Source organism: Mustela nigripes, chromosome 16, assembly GCF_022355385.1.
Source record: "Mustela nigripes isolate SB6536 chromosome 16, MUSNIG.SB6536, whole genome shotgun sequence".
NCBI lineage: Eukaryota > Metazoa > Chordata > Mammalia > Carnivora > Mustelidae > Mustela > Mustela nigripes.
In genome coordinates this window covers 40,350,540-40,365,820 of record NC_081572.1, presented here as the reverse complement: position 1 = coordinate 40,365,820, position 15,281 = coordinate 40,350,540, and the positions used below count along the sequence as shown (strand labels likewise).

General features: G+C 51.5%; 1 non-coding gene across 1 annotated transcript; it reads left to right on the top strand.

The window, feature by feature from the left end:
• The first annotated feature begins 11,062 nt into the window (after positions 1 to 11,062).
• TRNAT-CGU (transfer RNA threonine (anticodon CGU)) lies at positions 11,063 to 11,134 on the top strand. The gene has a single exon. It is a non-coding gene; the product is annotated as a tRNA-Thr (tRNA).
• The last annotated feature ends 4,147 nt before the right edge of the window (positions 11,135 to 15,281 follow it).

Below are 15,281 nucleotides of genomic sequence, written 5' to 3'. Positions count from 1 at the left end.
CCCCCACGCCGCACGCTGATCCACTCGGAGAGGCTCAGCCTTCCCCTCTGCTCGCTCCACCTTGCAGACTCGGTAACTTTGTACAGAACTCTTTTCATTATGGTCTTAGCTTCCAGGGCTTGGACCCACTTAACACCTCCCCTGGCACCCCCGTGCGGCCTACCGCTAGTTTAGAAGCCAGAAAAGGGTAACTTTGTGTAACGCACCTTCTCCCCCAAACCTCTTCCTGTATTGGTGTCAATATTTCTAGAGAGCAGGGCGCCCCTTCCTCTCTGCGGGCCCTGGCCCCGGGCAGGGACATCACGGGTCTGCAGCAGCGTCCCCGGCCCCGGGGCAGGGAAACTCCCACAGGGGGCCTCCCAGGGCTTGGCATTCAGCCAGGATCACGGCTGCCTGGTGTCTCAAACAGCCTTGGACTCCACGTGGGCAGAAAGAAGAGGTGTCTGGCTGCTGCTCTGGCGGGTCACTAACAACAGCCGAGCTCTTCCTCCTCTGCCCAAGGTGCTCAGACCCGAGTGCCATTAATCCCCCCGCTGCCTGGCTGCGGGCTGCGCTGCTGGGGGGGACCTTGTTGAGGTCTCGCTCGCGGCCTGCCAGCTCCCTCCATCCCAGCCCTTCCTGCTCTCTTGGCTAGGTTCCTGGGGGCCAGACTGGATAAGGTGCACATGTGGCCTCGTGCCCAAGGGTTGGTAAGACAAGCTTTGACACTGGGATTCTCCCTGAGTCTCACCCTGGAAGCAGGCTTAGCTCTGGCTCTGGGGCAAGACATCCACCCCCAGGGGAAGGGGGATCGGGAAGGCCCAAAGCTTTCCCCCCCGGGGCCTCGAGCTCTCTGCCCACTACCTGCTTCTAGCCAAAAAGGAGCAGGCTCTCAGAGGCAATCTCCTTCAGGAACTCTAATGTACAGACCAAGGTGTAAATAAACAGTTTGCTTTTCCTGCCTGACTTGATGGTGAGTTTCTGTGGTTGGCGGAGGGAGGGCGGAAGAGGGGGGACCTGGTTCCAGGGCTCCTGGGCACGCACCAGCTTCTTAGGAAGAGCAGGCCCCAGGGTGGCTAGTGCTGTCCTCCAGGAGCAGCAGGTCACCCCGCAGACCCTCATTTGGCCCACTGTCCCTAGGAGAGGAGATGGTAACGCCAGCATGTCCATCCCCAGAGCTTATCTTCACCGCAACCATATGCCTTCAGGAACTGCTGGGGGGCCTCACCTTGCTCTAGTCACTCTAATGAGTCTCCAAGGCCACCTTCCTCCATGTCCACTACTGTGACTCCCCTGGGTCACGGGCCCAAGTCCTTCCCTTAAACCTGGTTTCAGACCGACCTGACAGCACTAGTCCTGCTAAGCCCAGGAGCATAAAGGTAGAGAGGTAGAGAGGCCCAGACCCCCAGCTTTCTGCCCTTAGTCTGCCCCTTACTCTTACTATGGGATTCTAGGGGTGGGGAGGGGAGTCACAGGTGGTCCAGGCACAGCACCTGGAGAGCAGTCTGCTCTCCCTGTCGGCCCAGACCCCCAGGACAGGCATGACCAGGTCCCTCCATGTCCCCACACAGGCCCTTGGGTGGTCGGTCAGCCTGAGAGGCAGGCAGCTCCCCCTTCGGTGGATTTCTGTGGCCTCCTGGGCTCATGGGCAAGTCCCTTCCCAACACTGGGAATTTGTTGTCCTGGATCTCTGGTCCCTCCATCTTCCTAATGCGACTTTTCCCCTCCTTAGTGACCATCTCCTGCAAATTAAAAACACAAAAAAAAATTCCAATTAAATGTGAATTTCAGATAATTTTTCAGTTTAAATATGTCCCATGCAATACTTAAAAATTATCCATTGCATATGTGAAATTCACGTGTAACCAGGCATCTTGCGTTTTATGTGGTGACCCTATTCTCAAACCTTTCCAGGACCTTTCTCTGCCAGGAAGGTGTCTCCAGTTCCTGAACATTTGTTTGCCTTGTGCTCACTTTCAGAAATCGATTCCTTTTTTTTTTTTTTTTTAAGATTTTATTTATTTATTTTTGACACAGAGAGAGAGAACCAGAGAGGGAATACAAGTGGGGAGAGTGGGAGAGGAAGAAGCAGACTCCCTGCTGAGCAGGGAGCTTGATGTGGGGCTCAATCCCAGGACCCTGGGATCACCACCCAAGCTGAAGGCAGATGCTTAACCACTGAGCCACTCAGGCACCCCAAGAAATCGATTCCTTCTTAGTTTGCCACTCCTTTTTTTGAGACGGCTTCTGCCTTCCCCACCCTACCCAGCCATCCAGAAGCAACCTCTGGCCTTTCCAGAAGCTGTTAGCCCCTTTGAGCATCTGTCTTCACACAGCCATCTTCCCTCTGTGTATCTGTGTTGTTACAAAGATCCCAGACGTTGGATTAGGCTCCACCCTAACCTAGGATGCGCTTGTATCTGCAAATACCTGATTTCCTAATAAGGCTACATTCACAGGTACCGGGGCTTAGGACTTTTAAGGGGACACAGTTCAACTCCATTTACTATCCTGGAGAGAGGCGGGAGCAGGCCCTCCTGTGGGTACAAGTGCATTCTCTGCTTGCCTGTCCTGGAGAACCATTCTTGAAGTCTTGGCTACTTCGTACCACATCATCCCTATGCCCCCTGGAGGTCACACAGTTCCTGCAAATGGCGCATTGTCGGATCCCAAACTCACTAGGCCCTCACATTTAGAGCCTTTAAAAAAAATTTTTTTTAAGAGAGAGAGAAAGAGCAGAGCAAGGGGGATGTGCAAAGGGAGAGGGAGAAGCAGACTCCCCGCTGAGCAGGGAGCTCCAGGACCCCAGGATCATGACCTGAGCCAAAGGCAGATGCCCAACCATCTGAGCCTCCCAGGTATCCCCCCCCCCCCCCACTTTAGAACTGTTGAGACTGGTCTGGGCCCGGGTCAAAGTCTCCTGAAGAGATAAAAAAATATCTGGGTCTGAAATCACTCAGCCAAACAATTAAGGCATTAAGGGTAGATACAGAAAAGACAGCAGGGACTTACATCGTCCTGGGAGAAGGGGAGTCACAGCTGAGTCCCAGGTGATGAGCTGCAGGTGAGAAAGGTCTGGGGGTGGGGCTGCAGGAGCAGGGCAAGGGCATTGAGGTCAGCTGGGGATCAGGGACCGCTTCCCGGAGGAAGGGGTATTGCAGAGGAGCCCTGGAAGACTGTAGGACCCAGGAACCACATGTGGGAGAAGCAAGTAGAAAGCACAGTCCTTTGAGCCGGGAGGTGGGACTGATGAGGCAGTAAAGAGCCTGGCCTGCCAAGAGTGAATCTCTGTTCATCATGAAACAATTGTTTCATCAGAACCTAACAGATACATGGCATGGGGCTAGGGGCAGAGCTCTGACCCTGACAAAACAGCTCTGCCCCTAGCCCCGATAAGCCCCCTCCAGCGTGTGAGAAGGGGAGGCTCTCAATCCTGCCTGCGTATTTGAATAACCGTTGGGGGAAACCCCACGGATATAGGCCCCAGCCCAGCGGGTTGGAATCAGGTGGTGAGCGGTGAGCGGGACACTAGGGTTTTTCCATAGGCCCCCAGGTGACTCCAGCTTGTGGGCAGGTGTGAGGGTCCCTGGTGTGTAATCCCCCCACAGATCATTTGAGGGGTCAATTGAGGTCAGGAGGAGGAGGAGGCCAGGTGAGGGAAACTGGGGAGGAGAAAGGGAGGGATCCCATCAGGTAAAGAGGCCTAGCCGGTGGGGAGAGCAGACGAGCCGAAGGATCTTAAGCCAAGTGAGTGGCCGGCTCAGAGCCCAGTTTCAGAGGGTGGCGGCACGACTAGGCAGCAGCCTGAGGGCAGAAGAGCTAGGTGAAGGCGGCCTGGACACAGGTAAGGCCTCCATTATTTGTTGTTTGCTGAGCGGGATGAAGCGTTGGAATTGCCAGATGTCAGTGGTCCGTTGGGCAAGGGAGCCAGGCTTCTCACAGCCTTGCCGGGAGGGCCTCCTCCAGCCAACCCGTCTCCGGAAAATGACTAAGCTACGTGCAAAGGTGGGCAAAACTACTCCCGCAGCGCCTCGCTTTCACACCCGCCCGGGGTCCCCGGGGCCGCAGGAGCGACGGCAGCCCGAGACCTGTGGCCAGCAGGGGGCGCTCGCTGCAGGAGGAGGCGGGTTCTCCTTGGGTCCTGCCCGCTCGCCGGCGGCGGCGCTCTGCTTTTCCAGCCCTGGGGAAGCCGGATTCGGCATCCTCCCTGCCCTGGGCCTGACGCCGTGCGCGGCCCGCAGGAGGCAACAGAGAAGTAGTTCTCGTTGGCTTCCAGGTACTTACGGCTTGGGCTTGCCGAGTGCCCGGACTGGTGCGCACTGGGTCCTGTAATCCTCCCAGCCACCGTGAGGTGAGCGGTAGTGTTATCCCCATTTTACAGATGAGGAAACTGAGCCATCACAGGTGACCTAAGTTGCCATAGGTGGTCACCCAGGGTTCACACCCAGGCAGCTGGTAAGGGGAAGAGTCATCCCAAAGCGAGACTTCACTGATTAGCCCGAGGAGTGGGTTGCTCAGAGCAGGAAGGCGTCCCTTCAGCCTGGAAAGGCTTCAGGGAGAAAGGAGGACCGTGCCAAGCCCTGGAGCCGGGGGCGGCCCTCCGTGAGCTGAGGGGCTGTGGAAAGCACCGTGGGAACAGGTGCATGGAGGTGGGAGCTTGTGTATGGAAGGATGCTGGCGGGGCCCTACCTTACAGTGGGCTGAGGGTCACTGATGTTGCAAGTCCCCTAGGGCAAGGCTATGGTCTCTAGGGCTCAGAAGTCCAGAGCCGGCTTCAAACCTGTCCTTCCAGTAACTAACCCAGTGGTTGGGCTGGGGCTGCAGGAAGTTCCCCTCACTCCCTGCCCCCATCCCTGGTGTGGCCCTTGGCTTTCACTCCAAGCTCTTAGCACTGGGTTCTGATTTGGGCTCTGTGACATTGATGTGGTCTCTGGGCTAAAAACAGAAAAAAAGAAGAAAGAAATGCTAGACCTCCTACTAGGCCCAAACCCAGTGGGCAAAACACTGAAGTCCGAGCCCACTTTCTCCAGCCTATTTGATAGCGCTAAGCCCAGGGGAGCCAGTGAGACCCTCATCCCCTGCATTTTAGCCCCTTGGGCCCCTCTGCCCCCACTCGGCTTTCCCAGCTTATCCAGTCCAACAGGCTACTCCCAGGTACCTGCTGGTCCCTGGCTGAGTCTGGGCCAGACCTCCATACTCTGACCCGCAGTTGTGGGTAGAAGTGTGTTTGGCAGAATGGAGCGGGAGGAATGTTGTGTGAATGTCAACTCCGAAGGCAGGCAGGGCCGGAAGGAGATGCGGAGACCATCTAGTCCAACCTGTCCCATCAGAGACCCCTCAAGATGAGTCTGATTTTTGAGGTTGGGGTAGAGACAGAGGACATCCATCCACCTCCTATGTCTCTGCATCGTCTGCAGGATCCAGGCCCAGGGCTGAGCGCCAATCAGTGCTTATACTCAAAGTCATGGTCAGTGAATGATTTAGGTGGTAAAGGCTCCCAGAATTGCCAACTTTGGGCTGGCCCTGTGCCTGCTTTGATCAATAGAGGGACACATGCATCATTGGTGGCAGAAGCAGTCTCCTGGGACTTCTCAGCTCTAGCCCTATGAAGCCACAAGGAAATGTGGGGCACCCTCTTGGAGGCCCCGCTATGAGAAAGCCCCGCTATGAGGAAGCCCAAGCAGCCACATGGTAGATAGAAGTCCCAACCCAGGAGCTCCAGCTAAGTGCCAGTCATGGGAGGGAGACCATGGGGGTGGGGGGGAACCTTCCAGTCATCCCAGCACCTAAGCCAACAACAGGGGAAGGACAACGGCCTGGCTGACCACCAGGACCTGAAAAGGGTCTTGTTTTAAGCCTCTGTGGGTTGAGGTAGTTGGCTACACAGCAATGATGCAAGAAACAGCGGGTCCTCAGGAGAATGCTGTCGGGCCTCCTCTCACAAGATCCATCTGCCCCAAAAGGAATCCACCCAAGCATCTTGGGGAATGACTGGGTCCGTCAGTCCTCAGACCTCCCCCAGGCAGATCTCTAACCATGTAGGAGCCCCATAGAGAAGGCAGAATGTCCATTAGAGCTGGCTCACCTTCAGTGAAAGAACGAGTGCCCCGGTGGCTGGGGGAGCTGCCCAGCGGCGGTGCTCACTAAGGCTCCTGCCTCATTTGGGGGGGTCTTCTGAGGTGGCCTGATTTTATTCAGCCTGTGACCCACCCTGTGAGCCCTCCTGCCTCCTTTAAAGTCCACAGCCGCCTTGAACCATCTTGTTAAGTGTGAATGTTCTACCAACAAGTGGAGGGGTCAGGGAAAGGGAACTGAACTAATCACCGAGAAGGTGGGAGGGACCAAACCGCATTAATCCTCATTTAAATGTCTACAAGTGTGGCCAGATCTTCTAAAAAGGCTTCAGGTCGGTTGACTTTTTCTCCTATTAACAGCAGCCTTCAATTCAGAGCTTTCGTGCTGGCAAAGGGACCACCACACCTGACCGAGGGGAAAGTGTCAGGTTGCACGGAAGGAAAGAAGGTCAAGTGGCATCTCACCCCCCTGCTAACTTTAGCAGTGAATAATGAAGAAGGCGTTCAAATTTTAATTAACGCGGGGCTGTGGCTAAGAGCTAACCACTCTCCTACTTTGTAGCTAAGGAAACGGAGGCTAAGTCACCGCTGGGGGAACACAGGGCACGGCCCCTCCTGCATTCATCCAGCATTGCACAAGATTGAACGCCTCCGTGCAAATAACCACCAGCCCACAAACCTAGTGGTACGTAACTTGCTGTGTCAATGAACTATTATTGCTAGGTAACAAGCACCCTCTAAACGTGGTGGTGCTGGCTTTCAGCTGGGATACTTGTCGTAGGCTCTCATTCCCCAGTAGCTAGACTGCCTTCCTTACACGGTGGGCTCCGGACCTGCTGGAAGGGATCAAGCGATCACAGCAGGAAGCTGCAGGTCTCTCAAGACCCAAGCTTGGGTATTTACTCAAAATCCCTTTGCCACATTCTACTACTAGTCAAGGAAGCCAGATGGCCCGCCCATGTCCCCAAGGGGGCGGGACGTAGACTCTGCCTCAGGAAAAGGAAAGCAGAAAAGCATGGGAGATTTTGTTTAATCTACTGTGCCTGTCTCTTTAAAATTACAACTCTCCCTCCTACTTCCAGAATGTCCTATCCTTCCCTTTTGGATTTTTCTCCCTAGTACTTATCATTATCTGATATGGTATATGGTTTGCTTATTTAAGAATGGAAACCCAGGGGTGCCTGGGTGGCTCAGTGGGTTAGTGCCTCTAACTTCAGCTTGGGTCATGGTCCCAGGGTCCTGGGATGGAGCCCTGCATCGGGCTCCCTGCTCAGCGGAGAGCCTGCTTCCTCCTCTCTCTCTCTCTGCCTGCCTCTGTGCCTACTTGTGATCTGTCTGTCAAACAAATAAATAAAATTTTTTAAAAAAATGGAAACCCAATGAGGGCAGGGGGCTGTGTCCCTTAGTTCCTACTATAGCTCCCACACCAAGAATAGAGTCTAGCACATAGTAGGTGCTCACTGAGGATTTGTTAAAAGAATGAATGATGGGATGCTGTTACTATTGTGCTATATGGAGGTGGGGATGGCCTGATCTTTGCCGCTTAAGAGCTCTCTGTTCTGGAACCAGCTCTCAATCTTTTGGTTAAGTTTCACAGCAACTTTGCCAATGCAAAAGCTCAGTATTAAAAATGGTACATGAGTTTAGAAAAGAGAAGTTAGATCATGTTCTTACGGCTGCTCTCTCCTGGAAGGGACAAAACCAGGCTCCTAGATCTACCACCTAAGAAGTGGACCTGGATAGACCCACAGCAACACCACCAAGGAACAACCCCAGGGGAGCCCAGGGTTGGCTGGGAGTCAGAGCAAAGAGTGGAAGTTCTCTACTTTTTCCTTTTAGGGCTTTTTTTTTTTTTTTTTTTTTTTTTTTTTGGTCCTTTTATAAGGCAGACTTTACTTCTTAGAGCAGTTTTAGGTCCATGTCAAAAGTGAGAGTTCCCATATTACCCCCTCTCTCTTGCAGTTTCCCTCATAATCAGCATCCCATACCAGAGTGGTACAGGTTATAGTCAATGAGATGATCCACTTCTAAGGATGTGGGAAATGCTCTTCCTACAACGGTAAGTGAGAAAAATCAGGATCCCATGAAACATACAAGTGTGAAAATAGGAATCTGACTCTTCTGTGTTATATATACTTGATTTCACCAAATTCCCCCATTAAAAAGCTATTTTATGGGCTATTAAAAAGGGAAAAAATACTGCCAATTAATTATAAGACTCCATCAACTAATCAGTTATCATCGTAATTTCTAATTTGTTAAAATGTGAGAAAAAAAAACCCTGCATCCGAGAATAAGTAAATTATGGTGTGTTCTATACATACAAGAAAGGGGGGCCCTGCGATTCTCTCTGGTGGTGACTACTGATCCTTTGTATGCTCCTCATTGCACTTTTAAACCCTTTCCTACTTCTTCAACAAATGGTGTTGGGAAAGCTGGATATCCAAAAGCAAAACAATGAAGGTGAATGTTTACCTTACACCACATACAAAAATTAACTCAAAATGGATTAAAGACGTAAACATATGACCTGAATTGATATAGCTCTAGGAAAAAAAAGCCGGGGGGGGGGGGGGGGGCTTCATGACATCAGAGTTGGCAATGACTTCTCAGATATGATGCCAAAATCCAGACAAGGAAAACAAAAACGGCCAAAAGAATGACTACACCAAACTTAACTTCTGCACCATAAAGGAAACCATCAACAGAGTGAAAAATCAACCTACAGAATGGGAGAAAATATTAGTCAACCATATATCTGATAGGTTAATATCTAGGATCTACAAAGAACTCCAACCCATCAATTAAAGAAAAACTCAAATAACCAGGATAAAAAATTGGCAAAGGACTTAAATAGGCATTTCTTCAAGGAAGATATGCAAATGGGCAACAAGCATATGAAACTACGCTCAACATTACAATCAGGAAAATGCAAACCCAACCACAATGAGACACTACCTCATACCCACTAGGATGACCAGTATTTAAAAAAAAAAAAAAAAAAAAGTATTGACACAGATGTGAAGAAATTTGAATGTTTGCACACCATCGGTGGGAATGTAACCCAGTGCAGCCACTATGGAAAAGAGTATGGAGTTTCCTTGGAAAAATTAAAAATAGAATTACCATAGGATCCAGCAATCCCACTTCTGGGTTATATAGCCAAAAGAACTGAAGACCTATTTGAATACCCCTGTCCACTGCAGCACAATTCACGATAGCAAAGAGGTCAAAGTAAACTACATGTTCATTGAGGGATGAATGTTATTTAAAAAATACAATGAAATAGCAAGCTTTAAAAAAGAAAGAAAGAAAGAAAGAAAGAAATCATGTCATGTGACAATATGGGTGAACCCTAAGCACATTATGCTAAGTGAAATAAGCCAAGAACAAAAAGAGGAGTATGGTAGGACTCCACCTGCTATGCAACTCTGAAACAGTTAAGTAGAAGGGTGGCTGCCAGGGGCGGGGCAGAGACTGCAGAAGAGAGTGGGCCGAGTTTCCATAAACCTTCCATTTGTTGCACAACGATGTCCAGAGAGCAGACACTACATTTTTAAGTGGTCAAGATGGTAAACTATGTTTTTTAGCCCACACAAAAACCGCTTTCCTGGGTTTCCCCCAATCTCCACAATCTATACTTTTTAAAAAGTTCTATAAATAAGCAAGAATGACTTTGGCAGTGACCGTGGCCAGGTGAGCAATGGTGCCATTGGTCTGCTTTGTGTCCTGCCCCCCCACCCCACCTGGGGTGCTGGCCTGGAGCAGGGCTGGAGGCAGGCAGTTGGTCACGTCCTGCCCTGGGGAAAGGGCTCTTCTCCCACCCACCTCTCCTGGAACAGACGCTATGGCCACAGGTCAGACGAGGACAGAGGGATCTAATTTCCTTTAAAAAAAAAAAAAATGAGCAAAACGCAAGATCTACGAAAAAGTATACAGTATCATAATCACCCATATTCCCACCATTTCAGCTTTTTGCCTTTTACAGAAAAGAAACCAAACATCACCCAGTCTCCTTTATATTTTACTCTTACCTACTTTGTACGTCTTTTTCTTTAATCAATGGTTAGTATTGTCCTCTATCCTGCTTTTTAAAATCACACGTGCTTCTGCGCACTACCTTCGCTGACCATCATCCCTTTGAATCGAGATCAGTCCTTTTAATAAGTAACCCACTGTTCCCCGGCAGGACAGACTACCGGCTTCCTCCACCCAGGTGGCCTCCCGTTGTTCATTCCCATTATTAGCACTGTGTCCGCGAACATGCCTGGGGGCATCTCCGCCGGACCCTCCTGGGCAAGGCCATCTTGTCTAACCAGAGATTTGCGCGGAGTCTCCCGTCCCAGGGCTGGGAGGGCAGGGGCGGACGGGAACAGGCCGGGGAAGGCTTTCCCCGACGCAGGCCACCGCTCCTGCGAGGTCAGCGTGGAAAGGTCCCCTCCCCTCGCCCCAGGAGCGTGGCCCTCATCCCTCTCGGCTCCCTTGCAAGTTTCTCCACGGCAGGTCCCGTCCTTGCCTGCACCGCCTTTCTTGCCCCGCCTCGGCTCCTGGGGTGCGGGGTGGGGGGGCTCGGCGCTGCCCGCGTAACCTGCAGACCGCTCGGAAAAGACCCGGCCAAGGTCACACGGCGGCACGCGGTCGCCCGGCTCTGGCTCGCTGGCGGCCGCGGTCTCCGCCTCCGCTCGCGTCGTACCAGGCGCGGGTCGTGGTTTTTCTCCCTTTGGGCTCCCTAGCGAATCCCCCGGCGGGCCTCTGCCCCGGCTCACCCGGGGACGCGGGAGTTGGGCGGGGCCGGGCCGGCGAGCCACGAGTTCGGGTCCTGCCTCGGGCCGGAAGCGGCCGCCTGGCCTCCGCCCTGAGCCGGCCCTGAGCGGGTCCAGCGTCCGGCCGAGCCAGGTCTCGGCGGGCGGGTCTAGAGGGGCGGGCGGGGCCGGAGGCGGGGCGCTGCCCTTCCCGCGCCTGCGCCGCCTACCCTCCACTGAGAGCTTTCACCGCTCGCTCGGCTGTCAGGCGCGGTGGCCAAGTGGTAAGGCGTCGGTCTCGTAAACCGAAGATCGCGGGTTCGAACCCCGTCCGTGCCTGGGGTATGAGGTTGGGGTTTGGCGGTGGGGTCTCTGATGTCCCCATGTGCGCCGTCCCTTAACTGCGTGGCGTTTTTTACTTTTCGGCTTCTGTGGGCGTCCGCGGTCTCTCCCCTCCCCCAGGCTGCGCAGTCACCGGTGCAGGCCGGGCCAGAGCGCCGGGGCTCGCCAGACTACTGGTGGACCTGCGAGGTCCCTGCCACGCTGCGCTTCGCTGGCAGGACCGGCATCTCGTACCCGTCCCTCCCCTCGTCCCCACCCCGCTCCCCTGCAGCAGCCCCACTCACCCTGCCACCGCAACGCTGCCCGGGTCTCTTATGGGATCCCTGTGATACCAGTGGGAACACCGAGGCCCCAGGGGAAGGACCCACGCTAAGCACTGCTGTCGCCGGCGGGGGAGGGGCGGTCCTCTGTCGCTGGGTTTGCGTGTGTTAAGTGTGGGAGAACCTTCCAGAAAGGACGTTGGAATTTCTAGAGCGGTGTTTTCTGGTTTCTGTGTGTTGCTCGTAAGGTGAGTTATCCACCTGTGCTCAATGCTTGTGTTCTTGTCTAGAAAGCCAATGCATCGCTCAGCTAATGGGCGCTTAGTTCTTTCCCAGGCCCTGTGAACTGACAGTTTGAGTCTGGTGCCTACCTGTGTGATCCTTCAGATCTGGCCCCTAGCCGGTTATGACACTCCCAGGTCATCGCTAGGATAAACAACCCCATGTAATATGACATGATGTCGAGAGCCTCTCATTCCTGAATTGCTTTAGTCGTTCTGTCCCCTTCTTCAGTTATGATCCTCAGCACTGAAAATACTACTCCAGACATAGTTTCATGAGTGGAACTTTGCCTCTCTCATTCTGCATCCCATACTTCTATTAATGTGACCCTAAATCACATTACCTTCAGGGGCCCCACTGCACAGTTGACCATGAGGAGCTTCGAGTGGTTTGAATGTCAATAGATGGGACGCCTGGGTGGCTCAGTTGGTTGGACGACTGCCTTCGGCTTAGGTCATGATCCTGGAGTCCCGGGATCGAGTCCCGCATCGGACTCCCAGCTCCATGGGGAGTCTGCTTCTCTCTCTGACCTTCTCCTCGTTCATGCTCTCTCTCACTGTCTCTCTCTCAAGTAAATAAATAAAATCTTGAATGTCAATAGAGTCTCTGAGGTGGTGTCTAGAGTTACCAGAAGACAGGATGTGGGGCTCAGGGAGTAGGGAAATATATTGATCTTTTCCCTAAGATGCCAATAAATGGAAGAAATGGCTTTTGAAGAGAATGCTGAGCTAGGGACTCAGTGTTTTCATGGAATCGTTAGTAAATACAAACTGAGACAGATTGCAGATATTCAGAAGTAGGAAGAAGAAAGGTCCCAAACTATTGGATAGTGCCTTGAGTCTTATCCCTTAAATTGGATTCCTGATGAAAAGAACTCCAAGGTTAGACATTGGGTTTTCTATAGTAGCTGGAGCAGAGAATTTCACCCTGCAAGGGCAGGCGATAACTAAGGCAAAATTAATACAAGAAGGTCAAGGTACATAGGTCAGCCTACAGATATGGGAAGAAACATGAGCCCCCAAAGATAAAGGGCCAAAGACAAGGGTCAAATACAGATTCCACCTTAAAGGAAGATGGAAGTAAAGGAGAGACAGATCCACGTACCAGGATGAGCATGGGAATAGAGGTCTCAAGGTTACCTTTGAAGGCCCACAGATATCTACATTCACCTCTGTGGGCTGTAGGTAGGTGATTGGCTTACAAAGTGAGGGCCCAGGCAGAAAGAGATACCTATGTTGAGTTTATGGCATGACCTCCAGTAAATCACTGGCATACCCTGGACTTCAACTTTCTTAGTTGCAAACTTAGAAAGTTGAAAGGGATGTTTCCTACCTACTTTGTGGCCTGAAATTTGGTTTCTGCTCAGAGCCCAGATCTTGGAGAGAAGCAATGGGACCTGGAGCTGTCCCACCCGAGATGGTGGAAAATAAGAGTCTCTTTCACAGTGGGGCCTGGTGATCTTGACCTCATGAGGAGATTTATCTGACTCTGGGTTCCCCATGCAGAGTTACAGTCAGTCCCCACCATGGTGCCCATTCCTGATACCCTGTAGTCTGTCTGTCCCCTTCTTTAATTGTGATAAGCTACTCCAGAGATAGTTTCATTGACTGCCAGTTTCCCCTTGCTCAGACCTCCTCCTATATGCTCCCCCCAGGTTCTAGAACAGAACACAGGGCCTCTGGCTCTCCACTTTGAGAGCCATGTAGGCAGACGGCCATTTGTGGGCAGCTAAAACCTCCAGGATATTTTTTAAAAATATACACTACTTTAGGTCAGGCCTCTTCCTTCCCGAACATGAATATTATTTAACTTAAAAGCAGAATTTGGCAAGCAGAATTTGTTTTGCCTCCTGCTGTCAGTTTGAATCCAATATTCCAGCCTGGAGAGAGATATTTTTAAATCTTTTATTGTACAATAAAACAGATTCGAAAGCCACACATATAGGTCAATGTCTTAATGAATTATGTAAGAAGAATACCACTCAGGTCAGAGAATTTTGCCAGACACCTTAGAAACCTCTTTTATATGCCCCTCCCAATCACAGCCCCCCACAGCCTGAAGCCACCATACTCCCTCCTTGTATAGTAATCACTTCCTTGCATTTTTACATATCACCTCGTTATGCTTCTTTATACCCTATAGTTTGAATTTGTTCATCTTTCAAATTGATTATCTCTTAAGCTGTTTTTTCTTTTCAGTCATTGGGATTATCTTCCTTCCCTTTCATTTCCTTGCAATGTATCATTGAAGGAAGCTGCCCTGTTTGACCTGTAGGGTTTCCCATAGCCTAGACTTTGCCAGCTGCAAACTTTTGGTGACGTTAACCAAGTTCCTCTGTCATTGTACGTCCTGCAAAATAGCAGCAATGTCCGGACACTGGATCAGAGTCAGGTTCAGCTCTTTGCCAAGACTCAGGTATCCCCTCCTTTGAGAAACCTCTGATTCCCCCAGGTAATGAGTGACTCAGCTTCTTGTCTAGGACCTCTCTGTATATCTCACACCAGGATTGGGAGACCCCTTAGGGCTGGGACAGTGTCTCACTCATATCTGGGTTTTTAACACCTGGTGCAGAGATGGAGCCCCAGCATAAAAGAAGTCCCTATTTGGAGGTGTGGGGAAGTCTTCCCTGAAGAGGTGACATCGTGGCTGGGCTCTGGAGGATAAATAGGAGTTCTCTAAAGCACTGCGAGATCTTGGGTATTTCTGCCCTCATTCAATCATCTTTGACACTCAAATACCATGATGTAGAATTTAGAATGAAGCTAACTAGGCCGTGGTAGGTACTTTTCTTTCCCTCACAGTCCCTCTAACCTTGCACATAAAATGAGTTTGCAAATTAAGAAACAAAACCAGAGTATTTATAAGCAAACACGAAGGGTCCAAACCCATTCTTGAGGACAAAGGTTACCAGTTTGGAATCGCAGGCTGATAGGAATGAAAATGACCACCAGTCCTCTTATTTCACAGCCACAGAAGCAGGCAGAGAGAGGGAAGTGATTTCTTCAAGGTCATCTAGAAAGCTCTACATTTATATATAATACATTCTAGGCTTTTCCACAGAACGAGCATGAATCTGTTTGAGAATGTCATCTCCATTATTACTGGACCCGTACCTAGGAGCCAGCCCATCTCTTTGCCAGCCTGTGACCCAAGCAGGTACAGTACCTGTCTAATATTCACCCCCATCCACAGGAAAAGCACATAGGGACAAAATCAGAGGCTTGACCAGACCACTCAGGCCGTAGAGGCAGGAGAGGGACACAGACCCACACTGCCAACATTTGGAATCCCCAGGATACTGACTACTAGCTCCTCTGGACCAAGGGCTCTAACACTGTCCTGGCACTTAGCACTGAAAAGTTTGGCAGAGCGCCCCGGTTGTGATGGCTGGGACTCTGGGCCAGTAGGGCTCCTGATATAAGCTTACTTCGCACCTCTCTGCCTCACTCCTTAAGTCACGTTCAGAGTATATAACCCAAGCAGAGTGTCAGACCACCTGCCTCTGTCCTACCCCCCCATCATGCAGGAAAACCAAATCCAGCTCAAGGCACTCCCTGCCGTGACATTGCCGAACTATTATCACACCTGAAAGAATGGACTCC